Source organism: Asterias amurensis, chromosome 10 (genome assembly GCF_032118995.1).
Source record: "Asterias amurensis chromosome 10, ASM3211899v1".
NCBI classification, from domain to species: domain Eukaryota; kingdom Metazoa; phylum Echinodermata; class Asteroidea; order Forcipulatida; family Asteriidae; genus Asterias; species Asterias amurensis.
Genome location: NC_092657.1, coordinates 13,367,674 through 13,387,496, shown reverse-complemented (window position 1 = coordinate 13,387,496; position 19,823 = coordinate 13,367,674). Strand labels below are relative to the sequence as shown.

General features: G+C 37.7%; 2 pseudogenes; one reads left to right on the top strand and one right to left on the bottom strand.

Moving 5' to 3' along the window:
* Window positions 1–2,293: 2,293 nt before the first annotated feature.
* LOC139942949 (uncharacterized) lies at window positions 2,294–8,181 on the top strand (annotated as a pseudogene).
* A 9,868-nt stretch (window positions 8,182–18,049) lies between these two features.
* Window positions 18,050–18,996, bottom strand: LOC139942704 (microfibril-associated glycoprotein 4 pseudogene; annotated as a pseudogene).
* Window positions 18,997–19,823: the final 827 nt, after the last annotated feature.

Below are 19,823 nucleotides of genomic sequence, written 5' to 3'. Positions count from 1 at the left end.
AAGAAAGGTTTTATGTCAATAATTATTTTGAGTAATTACCAATAGTGTCCACTGCCTTTAATGTTGTTGACGATTACATGGTTGTTGGAAACCAAAGGTCACAGATTTAACTTTCCTTTACACTGCAAAAACTGGTGTTCAAACTTCCAAATGTAATTGGTTTGGGTACAAGCCACACTCACTTGGGGTCTCTTTAGAGTGTGGACGTTAAACCGTGTGGTTGCATGTTGGTTTTATTTGGTATTACGTTATAGGGTTTGTATTAAAGCCTGTGAAAATTATTTACATTGCAGTTTAATTTGGTAATAAGTACAGCAGTTTTGGATAGTGAAATGCATTTAAGAGATTTTTTGTTTTAAGTCGAAGTACCATGGTTGGTTGGTTCGGGAAAAAGAAATCGCTTTTTATCTTTTGACAATGAGTATTGTTTCTGACATAAAGGTTTCTTAGATTGTGAAAACCCAATTGAAGAGTGCTCTTTATGTGTGGACAACCGCTACTTTGTTAAAACAATCTCACATGTCACTTATTGAGATGACACTATTCAAATATTAAAGACGCCTAGTGGTATTTGTTTTCCAAAAAAAAAGCTTTTGTCACTAAGATATGTGTTTTAATGAGTGGAATATGAATAAACAGTAGTTAACTTATAGGTTCTAAAAAAATAGTTGTCCTTTTATTTACAAATTTAATAGTATGCCCAGACCCGAGAGGGCGCTGTTCGTGACATCGAGGCGCGATATTTTAAGAGAAAATGTGTAGTCTAGGCCCGTACAATGTACACTACGTCTGGGTAACTGATCGGTATGATGCATAATTACAGAACTACGGTCCCGGAGCAGACTGCACGCACTACGGCTGCTGTGCGGACGGTCCACTCGGATTACCCTGCACGGTGAATCGCAAGCTAAAACAAGCCCTCAAAGTTAAAACCCGAATTGTTCACGTTTGGAATATGCTCCTCTAGGTCTTTCAGGTCTTTCAGGTACCTTCTTTGACTTCCCACTCCGGAAAAAATGTTGGGATGGCGTCATGTTTTAGAATAACTTTTCTCTTTGCGTCAATGTGTGGTGTATTCCGAGAGCACGACGACTCGAAGTTCGCTGCACAGCGCTGAAAAAGACGTCGGACCGGACGTCCATTGCTTTGTGAGTCCTATACTTGGGACCTGCATGAAACACATGCAACCTGAACCCATCATTAATTGTTTTGCTGCATCCAGCAGCAATACACCTGGTCGGCATTGCCGGAAAATGCAACAACAAAATAAAACAAATCGAAACGTACAAACTGACGACTTGGACGGTATATGTACTTTGCACATGTGGTTACTTTACGCATTGCAGGCAAAGTCTGCCTCGATTGACGTCACAAAAGGGGAAGGCGGAGTCAGCCCCCAAAATAACTTTATCTATTTTGTCAGTATAACAATCGTGACAAACAATAATAAAAAAAAAAAATTATTGTTCATAAGCATATACTATTATGTTTGAAAGAAAACAATATATATTTACAGGTGACTTTAACTGTTTGGTAAGTATATCTACAACTATAAAACAATGAGTCAAACACTGGTTTCAATCACAAACCAACGACTGGCACATTTTAACAAACCATCCCGAGGCTTTTCAATTATGTTTTTAAAGGCAGTGGACAATATTGGTAATTGCTCAAAATAATTATTAGCATAAAACTTACTTGGTAACGCGTAATGGGGAGAGGTTGGTAGTATAACACATTGTGAGAAACGGCTCCCTCTGAAGTGGAGTAGTTTTCGAGAAAGAAGTAATTTTCCACGAATTTGATTTCGAGACCTCAGATTTAGAGCTTGATGTCTCAAAATCAAGCATCTGAAAGCACACAACTCCGTATGACAAAGTTTTGTTTTCTTCTTTTATTATTATCCCGCAACTTCGACGACCAATCGAACACAAATTTTCACAGGTTTGTTGTTTTATGCATATGTTGAGATACACCAAGTGAGAAGACTGGTCTTTGACAATGCCAATAGTGTCCAGTGTCTTTAATAATGGCATACACAGGACAACAATCCCTGTCATGTAAAAGGGAAAAGTCCATTGTTTTTTTTACCGAGTGCTGGGTAATTTTACTCGTTTAGCAGGCACTGTATGAGATACAGTTTGTTGGACCAAAAACTGTTTCTAATCACAAGTTATCGCAACTCTCAACAAAAGGCTCTTAATGCAGTAAGTCTGCTACGACCCAATGTATAAAATCACTGACTGTATGAACTATTGAAAATGACATTCGTTTTACTTTCAGTCTCACCAAGATGGCCGAAGCTGCACTTCACACTGAGACCACTTGCAAGATTAGACATGTACACATCGAATGCCCAATCTGCTTGACTCGGTTCATCGATCCGAAAATCCTGGACTGCCAGCACAGCTTCTGCTTAAAATGTCTTCAGGAACTTGTAGACAAACAGGAAACAAAGACGCGTTTCATCACTTGCCCAGTGTGTAGAGAGAAAACTTCAATCCCAGATAAGGGACCATCGGCTCTTCTCAACTGCTTTCTCTTGAGCTCGCTTATTGATGACGTCACCAATCCGGATGGTCCCGGAGAAGACAGTAGGCCAAACCCTCTTGTATTGATTTGCGAAGGATGCGACGAAGGTCTTGATGCCGTCTCACTGTGTGTTGACGTGAAGCTAATTTTTGCAAGACTTGTTTGGAATACCACGCCATAAACAAATTGAACAGGCATCATCGAGTCGTGAGTGCAGCCGGGTCGTCAAATGAGGGATCCAGAAACCAGAAAAAAACTTGCTCTCCAAAATGCCGGAAACACACTGATCAGGAACTGTGTTTTTACTGTGAAACGTGTGATGTACTCGCGTGTCATAAATGTGCGGTGCTCGATCACCGATCGTCAGACCATAACCTAACTGATCTCAGTGATTCCATTCGATCGTATCGTCAAGCTGTTGAAGAGGCTTTGATGAAGTTTGATGAATGTCGCAAGCAATTTCAAAAAGTGGATGACTCTATCAAACACTCACAACATAGATTACAGCTCATGGTCGACCAGGCTCTTCGAGATATTGTGGCTAAGGAGGAAAAGGAACTTGACAAAATCAGAAAAGCATCTCGCATCCTTCAAGACAGAATAACTCAAATCGGTCAATAAAGAGGTGAGGAATTTGGCAGCATACAAATCAGCAATAGCGATAAGATGAGCCGTGCAGAGCAGATCGTAGCTTCAGTCAACGACTTGATACAACATGCTGATGACTTTGAGCTGCTGGACCTCAAGCCAAAGGTTATGCACAACTTGACATTCCACAATGAGCTCAAGTTTCAAACAGTGCAGCATAGCAAGTCATTCATCGGGTTCAAAGGTCATGATGTCGTCTCTGATGCGGATATCGGTGAAATACTAGAGGAAGAGAAGTGGGAGGTGAAGACAGGGTTTGGTAAAGAAGGGGAAGGTTACGGGGAGTTCAAAGGTGCATTGGACGTTGCTTGTTTAAGCAACGGTGACATCGTCGTTAATGATGTAAAACGGCGGATATTATCCAAATTTACATCGAATGGTAGTTACAGATATAAAGGTGTGCAAAGTAGAACAGAAGATGGAGAACTAGAAAACCCTTTCTTACTTGCGGTGACCTCTGATGACCTGCTTCTGGTTACTGACGGACAGGATGTAAAGGTTTATGATAGAGAACTGCGATATATGCGTCAGTTCAGACCATCACAGAATGAAGTCGGGGGGCAGTCAGAGAGTAGACTCTTTGGTATTGCTGTTGACAAGAAAGGTCGGATTGCAGTGCATGACTCTACAAGAAAGGTAATATCTCTTCATAACAACGATGGATCCAGCATTTCCACAATACATCATGATGGTATTGGCGTCATCGGCAGTCTAAGCTTTTTATCTGTTAACAGCAAGGACCGACTGATCTTCACAAACAATGATGAGATGAAACTAGTTTGTGTGGATTTCATGGGAAACGAGGTGTTCAATATCAGCACCTCCATTGACGGCCAACCTGTAGAGCCTACTGGTGTGTGTTGTGATGATGCTGGGGATATATATGTGTCTATTTCTGACGGTACGGATGGAAGCGGTGGGATACATCATTACGATGCATCAGGTGAGCACATCGGCTGTGTAGCCCGTGCCTTGTACTTTCCTCTAGGCATAACGTTTACTCCGACCGGTGACCTCATCGTGGTTGATACACACTCGGTTAAGATCTTGCATCGCGTGTGAGTGTCGACGACGTTATGGTCGTAAAAAGAATAATATTAATAATGATAAGGTAATTTGCAACTTATAAAGTTTAACATTAATCTTCATGAATCTCAATAATGCGTATTATCTGCCATTTGGACAAAACTTTGAGATCTTAAAAGATCTCAAAGTACTACCAATCGTTCAGTACAAATCTAGTGTTCTATTTTCGCAAATAAATGCTTCTTTCGCTCTGGCGGTTATATTAATTGGGTGATTTTTGTTTAATCCATTTATTTCTTAAATACGTTTAGGTAAAAACATTAACCTACAAAGTAACAGCTTAAATTAATGTGTAATATCCGTACCAAAGTGTTGTCTTTTGTGAACTAACGAAATGAGGTATGTCTAGTAAATTTCACTTTTGCGTTTATCATAGTAATCCAAACAAGCAAATCTTAACATTTTAAATAAAATAAAAATCAAGGTCATTCGACCTTCCTGTCTGAAATTATGTGGAATTTTCGACGACCTTGACGCTTAATTTTACGACCCGTTTTGGAAAACACAAACTCCAGAAAAATTAATTTGAAAAAACGCGACGTCTCACACACTCATCAAAATAATATTTGTTTACGATAATGAAAACATCAATTTTTAACCCCCCGTGGTCAGGCAAACCAAATTACTAAAATGAACAAACAACTCAACGAGAAGTTATATTATAATTTGTAGACAATTTCAACAATAAGTTTGACAATGTTTACCTGAAATTTTAGAGCTATTTGCGTTGATATTTCCAATTTGAAATGCGAGTTTTGTTCCGTCAAGTCAAAACATAGTAAAGACAGCGCATTGCATCAACCTCATTGGGTAAACTCGGCTTGAAGACCAGGGAACATTCGCAATTTCATTCAACCTTGAAAAGCCACGAAACATTGATGGAAATTAGACACTATTTGCCCAACGTTCGATAAACATTCCACTGTTCCACACGTCGTACGTGTAGCAAAGTTTGTGCATGGTACCCGCGCAGTGTTCGTGTGTACATTGTCATATTACCAGCGCTGCAACTAGCTATGGCAACAAGACCGGGTCGGGTGATCGTACTCTCACGCTGCAGGGATAAACATACGCCTCGGTCTGTGAGCCATACTAAATCTCGCGACGCGGATTTATGGATGAGAGATGTCATCGTTATTGATTCGGAACGGCGGATATTATCCAAATTTACATCGAGTGGTACAAGCATCCTCAGGAGATCAAAAGAAGCTCTTCAAGATAATTTGGTAAGTTTTTGCTCAAACCCAAAACCCCTGTCCTTCCATCCACCTACAATGACCAGGACTTAGCAAATGAGTTCCAGAAATTCTTTGTCACCAAGATTTCAGACATCCGCTCATCATTTTCATCAGTCCCTTACAACGTGCCGCAGACATTGCCACATCTTCAACCAGAGTGTAGACTATCTGTGTTTGAGCCTGCCACTGTTGCTGAGATTCAAAGGGTTATTATGAAATCTCCTTCAAAATCCTGTGAGCTGGATCCAGTATCAACATCCATGATAAAGCAAAACATTGATATATTTGTACCCTACATCACTAAGCTTGTAAACGAATCTCTCAGTTCCGGTTGTTTCCCCGATAGCCTCAAAGTTTCCTACATCAGGCCGCTCATCAAGAAACCAAACCTGGACAAGGAGATATTCAAAAACTACAGACCGGTTGCAAACTTAAAATATCTTGGAAAAGTCATCGAACGAATAGTGTCATCACGTATTTCTGATCACATTCATACTTTCAACCTGTCCGACGTGTTCCAGTCAGCATACAAGCCTTTCCATGGGACCGAGGCTGCACTAGTCCGTGTGAGCAACGATATTCTCTCTTCTATGGACAATGGTAACCTTACAGCACTAGTCCTGCTAGACTTGAGTGCTGCTTTTGACACTGTTGATCATAACATCCTTCTCTCTCGGCTCCAGAATCACCTTGGCATAGAGGACACAGCCCTAGCATGGTGCAAATCGTATCTCCACAACAGAACTCAGCATGTATGTATTGGCACTGCAATATCCGACCCTGTTGTTTTGAACTACTCTGTGCCACAGGGGTCGGTACTCGGCCCGCAGTGGTTTACGCTGTACACTTTACCGATTCGTGACATCATCCTCAAATTTAATCTGAATTACCATGTGTACGCAGACGACACTCAGCTATACATCACGTTTAAATCTTCTCAAGAAAACGCCAATGCATCTATTGCAAGACTTGAGAAATGCATCCAAGAGATTCGACGTTGGACACAACAAAACTTCCTGAAGTTAAATGATGATAAGACAGAGTTCCTTTTAATTGGGTCACGTCAACAGTTAACTAAGGTTTCAGTGCCATACATCTCCATCGGTGATGCTCGGATAGCTCCCTCGCTGAAAGCTCGGAACTTAGGGGTTATTTTTGATTCATCGATGACACTTCAGCCACACATCAACAACATTGTTCGTTTATCATCATATCACATCAGGAATATAGGTAAGATTCGCAAGTACTTGGACAAAAGTGCCACTGAAAAGGTCATTCACGCATTTGTTACTTCTCGTCTTGACAACGGCAATGCTCTTCTCTACAGTCTTCCTAACAACCAGATTTCCCGACTTCAACGGCTCCAAAATACTGCTGCCCGCATTGTGACACTGTCTAGAAAATCCTGTTCTATCACCCCCATTCTGAAACAACTACACTGGCTCCCTATCTCTCAACGAATCATCTTCAAGCTGATGCTCATTGTCCACAAAGCTCTAAATGGCAAGGCTCCCCACTATATTTCTGAACTGCTTCAAGTTTACACTCCATCAAGGAATCTTCGATCTAGTTCCATGCTTCTCCTCATTGAACCCAAGTCTCGACACTCATGGGGTGACAGGTCTTTTTCTGTAGCCGCGCCACGCATCTGGAACTCTCTACCACTTAATCTTCGATCTTGTCTTTGTACCGCAAAATTCAAGTCTCTTCTCAAAACTTATCTTATGTCACAGGTTTTCAATGACTAATTTTGTTGTGTCTGTTTTTCTTTGTGTTGTGTTTTTGTTTTGTTTTGTTTTGGTTTACTGCGCCTTGAACACCCAGCAGGGTGGATATGTGCGCATTACAAGTCTTATTATTATTATTATTATTATTATTATTATTATTATTATTATTATTATTAGTTACAAATCTCAAGGTGTACAAAGTAGAACAGAAGATGCACAACTACAAGACCCTGCCGGTGTTGCGGTGACCTCTGATGACCTGCTTCTGGTTACTGACGGACAGGATGTGAAGGTTTATGATAGCGAACTGCGATTTATTCGTAAGTTCAGACCATTTCAAAATCAAGTCGAGGGACAGTCAGAGAGTATACTCGCCAGTATTGCTATTGACAAGAAAGATCGTATTGCAGTGGCTGACTGTGGGAGAAAGGTAATATATCTTCATAACAAGGATGGATCAACCATTTCCACAATACATCATGATGATATTGGCGATACCGACAATCCAAGCTTTATATCCGTTAACAGCAAGGAGCAACTGATCTTTACAAACCTCCTCGAGTCGAAACTAGTTTGTCTGGATTTCATGGTAAAACGAGGTGTTCAATATCAGCACCTCCCTTGACGGCAAACCTGTAAAGCCTAATGATGTGTGCTGTGATGATGCTGGGGATATATATGCTTGTATCTTATGCGATGATGGTTATGGTGATGGTGATGGTGATGGTGATGGTGATGGTGATGGTGATGGTGATGGTGATGGTGATGGTGATGGTGATGGTGATGGTGATTGTGATTGATTTTGTGAGATACATCATTACGATGTATCAGGTGAGCACATCGGCTGTTTAGCTCGTGTTCTGTACGGTCCTCTAGGCATGACGTTTACTCCGACCGGTGACCTCATCGTAGCTGATTTGAAATCAGTCAAGATATTGCATCGCGTGTGAGTGTCGATGACGTCAAGGTCGTAAAATGTACACTGTTATTGATGATAAGGCAATGTGCAACTTATAAAGTTTAACACTTATAGCTAATCTTCATGAATCTCAAAAAAACGTTTCGATCATAACGTACCACCAATCGTTTAGTACAAATAATAGTGTTCTATTTTCGCAAATAAATGCTTCTTTCGCTCTGGCGGTTGTACTAATTGGGTGATTTTTGTTTCTTTCCATTTATTTCTTAAATACGTTTTAGTAAAACCACTAACCTACAAAGTACCAGCTTAAATGTGTAATATCCGTACCAAAGTGTAGTCTTTTGTAAACTCTCAGTCTGGTAACTCTACTCTATTTTCAGGAGCCTTTTAAAGACATTGGACACTATTGATAGTACCGGACAATATTGGTAACTGTCAAAGACCAGTATTCAACATATGCATACAATAACAAACCATATGCATAAAATAACAAACCTGTGGAAATTTGAGCCCAATTGGTCGTTGAAGTTGCGAGATATCAATGAAAAAAAAAAATTCTAAATCTGAGGTCTCGAAATTAAATTCGTGGAAAATTACTTCTTTCTCGAAAACTACTCTACTTCAGAGGGAGCTGTTTCTCACAATGTGTTATACTACCAACCTCTCCCCATTACTCGTTACCAAGTAATGTTTTATGCAAATAGTTATTTTGAGTAATTACCAATAGTGTCCACTGCCTTTACATTAATTTTGGAGCTGTATTATTACGGATGTCGATTAGTAATGTAAATGAAGTATTCCTTTTGTGTTTAACCTCAACCGAATATTTACCATCCTTGTGTTGTTGGCAGATTATGTTGTGTGTTTACCGTTATACAATTATTAATCTTTAATTAACTTGTGTAAGTTAAAGTTTTTGTAAATATTGCTTAAAAATGTGGCTCACGAAAAAGTAAGCAGTATACAAGTCTTATAATACAAATGTTACACGGTATAGTCTGGTGTGGTAAGCGTTATTTATTTATTTATTTATTTATTTATTTTTTTTTTTGGGGGGGGCTTTAAATGGTTAATAATAACCGCACACAATTACCTTGCTATATATCAGTTGCTGCTTTTTAACTCACCATTACCCATTTAGCATTTAAGGCTGAACATAAAGGTACCCTTTTTACCTGATCATTATTCAAATGAAAACTGCTGATGTTGTTCTATAAAAGATAAAAACAAGTTTGCGTACAGTTTTAATTTCAGAGATGTCAACTAAAACATTTTGAACTATATGGTGCCGCCTTTAGACCTAATAAAAATACTTAACCGACACATTTACAGCTTCAATTTGTAATACACGTAAACATTATCAAACACTTGTAAACTCCATTTCCCATGTACTAATTGGAGTTATTTGAGAGGTTTTGATTGTTACATTGTTTTACCAGATAGTTCAAATTACTGTTAACTATTACGTGTTGTTAGCCGAATGTGTTATTTGTCTTGTTTCCGCCGTCAAATTTGTATTATTCATTATGTAAAAGAAAGTAATTTACATAAGTCAAAAGCTTCTGTATTTATTCGCTAAAGTTGTATTTACCCTTAATAAATACAAAGACAACAACGGTGGAACTTCTTCTTCTTCTTCCTTTAAAGTGCTGCTTCAGAAAATTTGAATATAACCGCACTGTGGCTGGGCGCACGCGTGGGACCGTAACTATGGGACCGTAAGCCAGTCAGGTGCAAAAATATACATGGTGCAAGTAAAAACTGGCCAGCAATATTACTAACTAGGTGAGACCCTCAGTGCATTCTTGAATGCATCTAGAGAGGGTGAGAGTGCAGGGTCCGTCTTCAAGCAGTTCCAGTCCCTAATTGTGCGAGGAAAGAATGGTGATACAGACCTGATTGCTGCAGTGAGGGATGTAGAAGCAAGATCCATGTCCTCTGGTCTGGAATTGTGGTTCAGTGAGGTGTGCTTGCCAGTTGATTTCAACAAGACATGAACTGGACAACGTGATACCAAGTTGAAATTAGCAGTAACTTAAAACAAGTATCAACCGCAACACAAACGTTTTGCTGCATTTGGCCCACCAGACATCTCCCCTCCCCCGGGTTAAACATCGGTGGAACCACCCGAAACCAAGTTTTAATGACAAATAACACTATTCACATTACCAGTATAAACCGCCAGACAAATGTTTTGCTGCATTGGGCCCGGCAGGCACCTCCCCTCCCCGGGTTAAACATCAGAGGAACCTCCTGAAACCAAGTTGAAATTACCAAATAGCACTATTCATAATACCAGTATCAACCGCCGTACATGTTTTGCTTCATTGGGCCCGCCAGATCCCCCCCCCCTCCCCTCCCCCGGTTAATAACGGTGTAACCACCTAAACCAAGTTGAAATGACCTATTATACTATTCTTAATACCAGTAATGAAACGCCAGACACAAGTTTTGCTGACCCAAAGGCAACTAATTATTAACGGAAGACTGAGCAGACTTAATATTCATGTCGAAAAAACGGTTTCTTTAGAAATACTGAAAAGTTTACCACCCGCAGTTCCCTTAGAAATGTAATGTCAGTTGTTTTAAAAAATTACTGTTGTTCAACTATTCACATGGGCAGCCCGTTTTGGCAGCCTTATGTAATTCAAAACAAAACACACAGTTTTTAACAACAACAACAACAATGCATGTATGAACGTTTTTCACTTGCCCTTTTGTTTAAAGAACTAGTCGCTACCCTTTTATTCCCATCCATAAATGCCTTTTTGGTTAAAAGGCGTAATGAAGTAAGAATTTCTGTAAAACGTATCCGTTTCCGACGTGCTTGAGCTATGTATGTTTCTACATCCATGGTATGTACATGTACGACGTCCGTGTGTTGCATTGTTTTGACTAAGACGCCTATTTCCGACAGTTTCCGGTTCCGTTCCTGCGCATGCGCGGTTAGCCTTGGTGCAACATGTTCTGATTTTCCTTTCTTACACTGCGCGGCCAACTCAGTGACAGCGCCTGCATCGCCCGTAACAAGAAACGTCTTGCACCAAGACAAGCGCGGAGAATCCGCGCTCAACCGGTTATCAAATGTTTAAACACCCCCGGCCTCACGTGATGCGCTCTCCACAAATAGGAATAGCGAAACTGTCTGAGGTATTTACGATTACTATTTATTAATTCTCTTAGCCTCGTGACTATTTCCTGAGGGGACTATAAAGGTGCATTTTGCATGTTTTTTGCAACATGTAAATCCGACAAAATATCAAGGCAGATATTCTTGAACTGTAAATACATTGTGTCTCCCTTCCCCAATTCCTCAAGCTATAAACTATCTCAAAAGGGGGTAAACGCCCCCTTGCGACTACTTTTGAATCATCATGTACTTGTTTTGAATTATTTTATTTTACCAACTATCATAAACAAATCAGTGTGTCTTGAAAATGTTTTGAAATAGGTATTTGGTTTTCCCTTCTCCAGTCCCTAGCCTGTTTGGACAAACACTAGTATTAGTTATTACTCAGACAATGCCATTTGGTTTAGTTTAGGTCCAAATTTCAAAGTTCAAGATTGACTTTTCACTGGTTTGTTCATCGACTGCGTTCCTGATGCATTTATTAAGTAACACCATTACCTAAAAACATTGCTTTTTCCCTTATAATATGCTTTAGTCTAAAAAAAAAAGAAAATAACAAAACACACTTAACATAATTCAATCAAAAACATGTGTTTCACTTGTTATGAATGGGTTTGTTTTATTGTCTCCATTCATACGCATTCGCACAGCTATTCAAACAAATAAGTAGATAAAAGACCGTGCAAGTTAGGTACGTATTATATTTCAACACTTCCAAACTGTATGTTCCCTTTTGGGTTTGCTCAATTTTAAAAAATAAAAAAATAAAAACAGTTGTAATACCATTTTTCTCAACAATACGCATTTTAATGTTTAAAACGTTCAAAAACGCGCAACACTTGCACGGTCTATTGTAGTTTACAGTTTTTGACTGATTCATTTGCATTGGCGTCTATAAATATTGCTTACTAAAATGCAATGAAATATATATTTTATTCAAAACATGTCAAAAACAGCTATTACGTATCTCCACTTATGAATGGTACTAATTGAGGAAAAAGCCACTGCTATGCCAAAATTAATCAAAAGTGTCAAGAGTAAGAGGCATTTGTGAGCGGATTTACAGTTGTATTAAATCGCCTTTACTTCAATTTATGATATGCATCACCGGCAGTTCTTGTGCGCAGAGTTTGGTTATCATTCACAACTATAATGTCTGGTCATTAAGTGCAATAATAACGTCTGGTTTTCCAAACCTAAGTGCAATAATTACGTCTCGTTTTCCAAACTTACACTCTGATAACTGTATTACTAAGAGAACCAATGTGTGGTGGAGAGGTTTTCAACTAGTGGTTTAATCCCAACGAGGCCTGGTTCTTGATAATTTACCGATACTAAATCGAGGTAAAATTATCAAGAACCGGGCATCGGCGGGTTTAATCCACTAGTTGAAAACCGATTCAACACACTTTGATTCCCAGTCATCAATACCTTTTCGGTCAAAAAACATCAACACTTTTGGTCAAAAAGTTAAATAAATGTAAACATTATAATTGTGCAATGATTTCTTTCAACACAACCCTCCGCCGCCCTCGGGTAAACAACTCCTTATAAGGGAATGATGTGCGCGTTGCGCGTATCGCGTGATGTGGCACAACTGTTTCAGCCGTTGCTCTCGACCAATAGGAATGAAGAAACTGTATTATAAGCACAGGTGCAAGCTTGCGTGTCACGCCCATGTTTCAACACCTTTTACCGGTCATAAACAAATGTTTATACACACCCACGTGACGCGCTCTCCACCAATAGGAATAGCGAAACTGTCCGAGGTATTTATGAATAATTATGATTTTAATTCAAAGCTCGGACCGCTCGGCATTTATGTTTTGTATTGTCTTGGTTTCCATCGTTCTGAAAAAGTGCCATAAATGAGTAATTGTTTGTAGTCATTCAACAAGTTTTTTTTTTCTTCTAATGCTAACATAAAATAATTAAAGTGAATCAATAAAGTGAAATAAAAGAGAAACCTTCGCCAACATTTCCATTCTTAAACACTCCGACAAACAACAATAATTAATGTTTAAAGTTATAGTTCGTAAATTTGATAGTTGCTTCAATAAATTTTAACCACACTTTGAGTGTTCCAGAAAGGAATTATTGTTGTTGTTCTGATCTTTGCAATCCTTTCTTCTGATCCTAGTTTTTGTTTCCTTGGATGAGTAAATGTTTATAGACACCAATGACGTTTTTCCTCTGATCTAAGGTCCATACATGACAACATTAAGACTAAGGCAATTGAGTATGTTAAGAATAATAAAAGAAACAAACCCTTTTCAGTATGTACTTTGATAAACACACTGACAACAATACATGTTTAAATGAACAGTTCACAATTGATGTAATGTCCGCTTCGTCAATTTTAAACTACCCTTTGAATATTCCAGAAAGGAATGTTGCTGTTGTAATCATCTGTGAAATCATTTCTTTCTATCGATTTTTTTTTTTTTTTTGAATCCCTGATTGAGTATACAATTATAGTCTTTTATATATATATATTGTCTTAATCTAAGGTTCACAACAATAAAAGTAATATAATAAAACAATAAGTATATTGAACAAGGAAAACCTTCTTCAAATATGTACTTTCTTAAACACTCTGACAACAACAAATTGTTGAACTATTAGTTCACAATTAGTATGATATCCGCTTCAGCAAATTTAATTCACACTGTATTTTCCACAAAGGGAATGTTGCTGTTGTACTGATCTTTACAATCATTTCTTCGGATCTTTTTTTTTGTTTGTATTCCCGAATGAATATAACATTCTAGTCAGTTATTTTGTTGTTGTCTAATCTAAAGTTCACACAGATACAAGTAATATTATATAAAATAAAAAGTATGTTAAAACTTCAAATATCATGTACTTTCTTAAACACTCTGATAACCACAGCAACGGTTGAATAAAATTTAAACCACACTCCAAGTATCCCAGAAAGGAATGTCGGTGTTGTATTGATCTTTGTAATCATTTCGTCGGATCAATCTGTTTGTTGGACGTGGTTATATTCTTCAAACAATGTGTTTTTGTGTCAATATAAGGTTCACACATATAACAATAATATTTACACAATTAAATTTTACTAAAAGAGAACAACCTTCTTCAAAATGTACCTTCTTAAACGCTCTGACAACAACAAATGTTGGAAATAGCTGTTGACAATAAATGTTATTCTACTTCATCCTAAACCACACTTTTTTGTAAAGTAAGTTTGTACCGATCTTTGCAGTCATTTCTTATGATCTATAGTTTGGTTTTCTTGGATGAGTACATATCTATAGTCATCCGCAATTCCTGTTTCTAATCTAAGGTCCACACAAAAACCCAAACAAGATTATTTACAAAATAGGTGTTAAATTTGCACCGGGAAAAGTTAATACTTTAATATAATTAAGGGTATGAACGGAGTAGAACAACCTTCTTCAAAGTTTACTTTCTCAAATACTCTGAAAACAACTGTTTTAGCAGTTCGCAGTCAATGATATATCCGTTTCATCAAATTAATTTAAACCACACTTCAAGTATTCCAGAAAGGAATGTTGCTGTTGTACTGATCTTGACAAACAATTCTTGCGCTTTTTTTTTTTTTTTTTTTTTTTTTTTTTTTTTTGGGGGGGGGGGGGGGTGGATGAGTACATGTTTAAAGTCTTCAAAAACATTCTTTTGTTCTAAAATAAGGTTAATTCACACATATCAAAATAAGATTTAGACAATTAAGACTCGGTTGCTGTAAAAATCAAAGATATTTTTAAAATGTTGGCAGACGTCAAAAAATGGATTTTGGCAAAACTCCATGTATGAGTAGGTATGGGTTCACAAAACACAAAAGTCGAAAAAAAAGTTATATCAGACATTGGTTGCCAAGGTTTCGGCCAAAATAACATTTTCAGCAAATTTTCCAAGTTTTTACCTTTTTTAAGTGTTGAAATATAGGTAAATTGAAAGCACTGATACGTCTAAAGGGGAAAAGGTTGAAGTTTTTCTTTTACACATATTGCACAACCATGTTCACGCTTTCAGAAAATTTTTGTAAAAATTAAGTGTGCGATCAACTTTGGATCAAACCACTATTTCAAATAGGGGTGTTTTTGTCATATTGTTTGTAAGCGAAAAATAGGGGTATTGTATTGGGCCATAAGTCCGAAAGTGACACTTTGTGGATTATGACACTTTTATAGTTGGAAGATAAGGTACCAACCTACATAAAAATGTAACAAAATGTTTTGGTATTTTAAGTGCGCGAACACACTTTTGCCGGAAAGTTAGCACTTTGGCAGTGGAAAAACGCAATAAATGGCCAACAATTATACATTATTATGATGTAAATTTCAGGTAACTAAACAAATAAAGATATTATGAGCAAACAACCTTCTTCAAAATTTACCTTCTTAAACGCTCTGATAACAACAAATGTTGGGAATAGCAGTTCACAAAGAATTGCATTACCACTTCATTCTCAACCACCTTTTTTGTAAAGGATTTTGTTGTTGTACTGATCTTTGCAATCATGTCTTCTTGTCATATGTTTGTTTCCTTGGACGAGTACATGTTTATTTTCGTCCAATAGTGATGTTGTTCTGATCTAGTGTTCACACATTTAAGAAAAACGATTTAGACAATTAATTATTTTAAAATAGAACAACCTTTTTCAAAATGTACCTTCTTAAACGCTCTGAAAATAACAAGCAGTTCACAATACATGTTATTTCCACTTCATCCTAACCTGCACGTTTAATAAACAAAATTTGCTGTTGTAATGATCTGTGCAACCTCTTATTCCTTTCCATTTTTATCCCTGGACGAGTAGATTACAGTCATTCAGAAATATTATATGTATTTTTAATCTAAAGCTCACACATTTATAAAAAAAAATATAAACAAATAATACACTTATTTTGTTAATTTTGATTGTAAATGCGTATAGTATTTGAGGCATTGCATGGTGAGGTAAAAATGTATATTTTGTGGTTTGCGGTAACACCATGTGTGTATCTACTTGCCAGGTAGAATTTGTTCTTAGAGAACTGTATTGCTTTATTATACTGCCGCGGCCGCGGAGTAGATAATCGGGGGTTCGGGAGACTTATCAGTTCTGAAAAGAACTGTCCTGCTGTTTAACTATTACCAAGACGGATGTTATAGAACATAGACTTGGACTACTACTTTAGCTTATAGGATCGTAATTAACTGTACTGCCGCGGAGTCCGTTCTTAATTGGTCTCAACGTTTCGACTAGCATAAGAGGTAAGAGAAGAGTGGTCTTCAAGATTAACAAAATAAGTGTATTTAAATAACCCATCCTTCTTTAAAGTTTAGTTTCTTAAACACTCACACAACAACAAATACTTGTTTCACTGATGTCAGAAATCATTTCTTCATGACCATTAACACACAACTTGGTTAGCGATGTTTATCGACATGTAGTAAACAATGCTTGACTGAAACAAACTGTTAAAGGCAGTGGACACTATTGGTAGTTTCTGAAAATAATCATTATCATTAAACCTTTCTTGATTACAAGTAATGGGGAGAGGTTGTTAGTATAAAACATTGTGAGAAACGGCTCTCTCTGAAGTGCCTAGTTTTCGAGACAGATGTAATTTTCCACGAATTTGATTTCGAGACCTCAAGTTTAGAACTTGAGGTCTCGAAATCAACCATCTAAACGCACACAACTTCGTGTGAGAAGGGTTATTTTTCTTTCCTTATTATCTCGCAACTTCGATGACCGAGTGAGCTCAAATTTTCACAGGTTTGTTATTTTATGCATATGTTGAGATACACCAACTGTGAAGGCTAGTCTTTGACAATTACCAATAGTGTCCACTGCTTTTAACACGTTGAGTCGCTTGCGTCTACATAATCTGTTCAACACCTCTCACCACTTGGAACGTAAACGTAAGATATCATTTGAAAAAGACAAAACTAAAAAATGTAGCGGAAAAAAAAAAATCAAAATAAACAATGAATCAACAATTGGGTTTTGTTCTCAATGCAATTGTCAAAAAATCCAAAATGATTTTGCTGTTGTATTGAATACAAATCAAAGTGTTGTACTTTTGTTTAGGCTTACACTTTCAAAACTGTATTATACATGTTTATATTATAACCGATGAGCAGCTGCACTTTCTTTGTCAAAAGCATTTTAGTCTCATAGTTTGCTCACAACAGAGTGACTTGATTGTTCTGTCTCTTTCAAAATAGCTTTTCCTCAGAAGAACGAGGGTTTAACAAAATGTTCAAGTATAGTACTTCGTATGCGGGAAAGTTAAATGAGAAGCAATAATGAAATCAATTTTGTCAAAAACAAAAACGAATTATTTACAGGTTTTCCAACAAATATTTCAGATTACGATCATTAAAACATTTTACATCTTAACAGTAGTGTGTTGCTTCTTCATATACGAGCATCCCGTTTAGCATTTATCCGATCTGTTTTTTTAGTGAAATAAACATAACAAACTTTAGTGGCCAGTTCCAATTTTTTTTTTAATTAACCCTTTTTAGACAGTCAAAGGCATTTCGCATTAGTTTCACCTACAAATTTAACAATTTTTTTGTTTTATTTTTGATGTTGTTTTTGTCCAAAATAAATTGTTTGGAAATCAAGTACGTTAAATTAGTACAGCGAGTTTTGTTCAAGACTTGTTATTGTTAAAAATATTTCCTATATCCGACCGTAGGATATGTTTTCAAAAATGTGAATTTGTTTTCTTCGTAGTTGTTATTCTATATTTGTATCATAGATTTTCCGCTCGGTTGGTAGTTACAGAACTTGCCGTAATTTCATGCTGCATTTTTTCAGTGAGTAATGATATCCTTTCCACGCATACCATTGTATTCCTCGTGCGTCTGACCCATCTTCCTGTGGATAGTATATACCGTTCAGATGAGCCTTAAAGCAGTATTTAAACCACCAGGCACCTTTATAGTCCAAGGCACAATTTCTATTAAGTGCATCATTGTCCCGATCCTTCGCTGAGAATGGACGGCCATTATGATATGACATTGAGTCACCTGCTGTACTCTGAGCATCATATGAACCAACCTGGAGAGTGTACTTGTCGCCTGTAACAGCCAATCTTCCATATGTACTCTGAGCTGCCATTGACCTGACCCAGTAAGGTCACGCAGGATATCATTCCCCAACCAGAACTCATTATGCAGATCACCAAACCCAGATTGGTATTCAGTCCAGTTACGGTAAAAGTCAACCGAGCCATCTTGTCTCCTCTGGAACACGATCCAGCCTCCTCCATCTGTCTTCATATCACAGTAGACATGTAATTCATCAGCTAGGCTTGTAGGATAGATTGTGTATATGCCATTGTCACAGTAACCGGCTTGATGTAACTGAATACAACTGCTATACCTCTTCAGGTCCGGAATACCAACTAAGAGAGTGTCAACCTTTTCATCGTAGTATACACTTCCTTGCGATTCGATAAAGTCATCGGGGCTGTTTGCTCTGGTGATATTGTTGAATTCACAAACATGGCTACATAGTTGGTAGTTGAACGACACGCACTGTGGATCCATAGAGCAGTCTCGCCCACAGATCACAGGAGAAGATACAGTCTTCCACTGAAACACATGATTCTCCAAGGCTCGGTTGGTAGCTTGATACAGGGTTGAGATAAATCTCTGTGGATTCTCACTCTGACAATAAAGTACCATAAGTAACAGAGACAAAGCTAAGGCAATAGCTCCCATGATGAACTTGTAAGTAGTAAAGGTTTCGGATACCAAACGAAAATGAAGAAGCTGGTAATGTTGTCAGTCACAATTGTTTATTTTATTAAACAAAATAAATTAACAGTCAACATCAAAGTTGTCTTACTGCAAGTCGTCTGCGAAACTCAAATTTAATTAGGAGCTCAGTTGATCTGATCCACTCTGTGACACCGTGAAATAGAAAGTGATGGCTTTTTGGATTGTTTCCAACCACGCAAGTCCTGTGGTGTTTTGTATGATAACAAAACGGTTACCATAGAAACGTCAAATTTATATTCGTTGCTGGTTGATAAAATAATAATGGAAATTCTAATTGCCGTGTACAAGCTACGTGTTTCGGTCCAAATAATGAGGAAATTTTTTTTCTCTCTCAAAAGGTTCAGTGATGCATGCACGCGATAAAACACAAGATAATCGTTTATTTGTGTCTCTGTTTCATAATAAACCACTGGTCTTGATGAAGTGTCGGCTGATAAAACATTTGTGTGTTTATGCATGTATGTATGCATCTAATCGTTTCCGCAATACTTTATACAACACTGTCCTCGCTCAGAAGTGGAATACTGAATTAAGTTTAGCCAATTGGGCACTGTATCTTGCAGCGCTAAGTCTTCAAGCAACAAAGCAATATTGGTTAATAATGCACAAGCAAAGTGGCACTGTATCGCCCCCTACTTGTACGCTCCAACTACCAGGTCAATAGGCGAATTATTTAAGGAAGACTAAGCAGACTATAGTCGCGTCTACAGGTGTGAACTTTGCCGAACTTCATTCAAAATGTGGTAAATAAATCAATAAGGAAATCG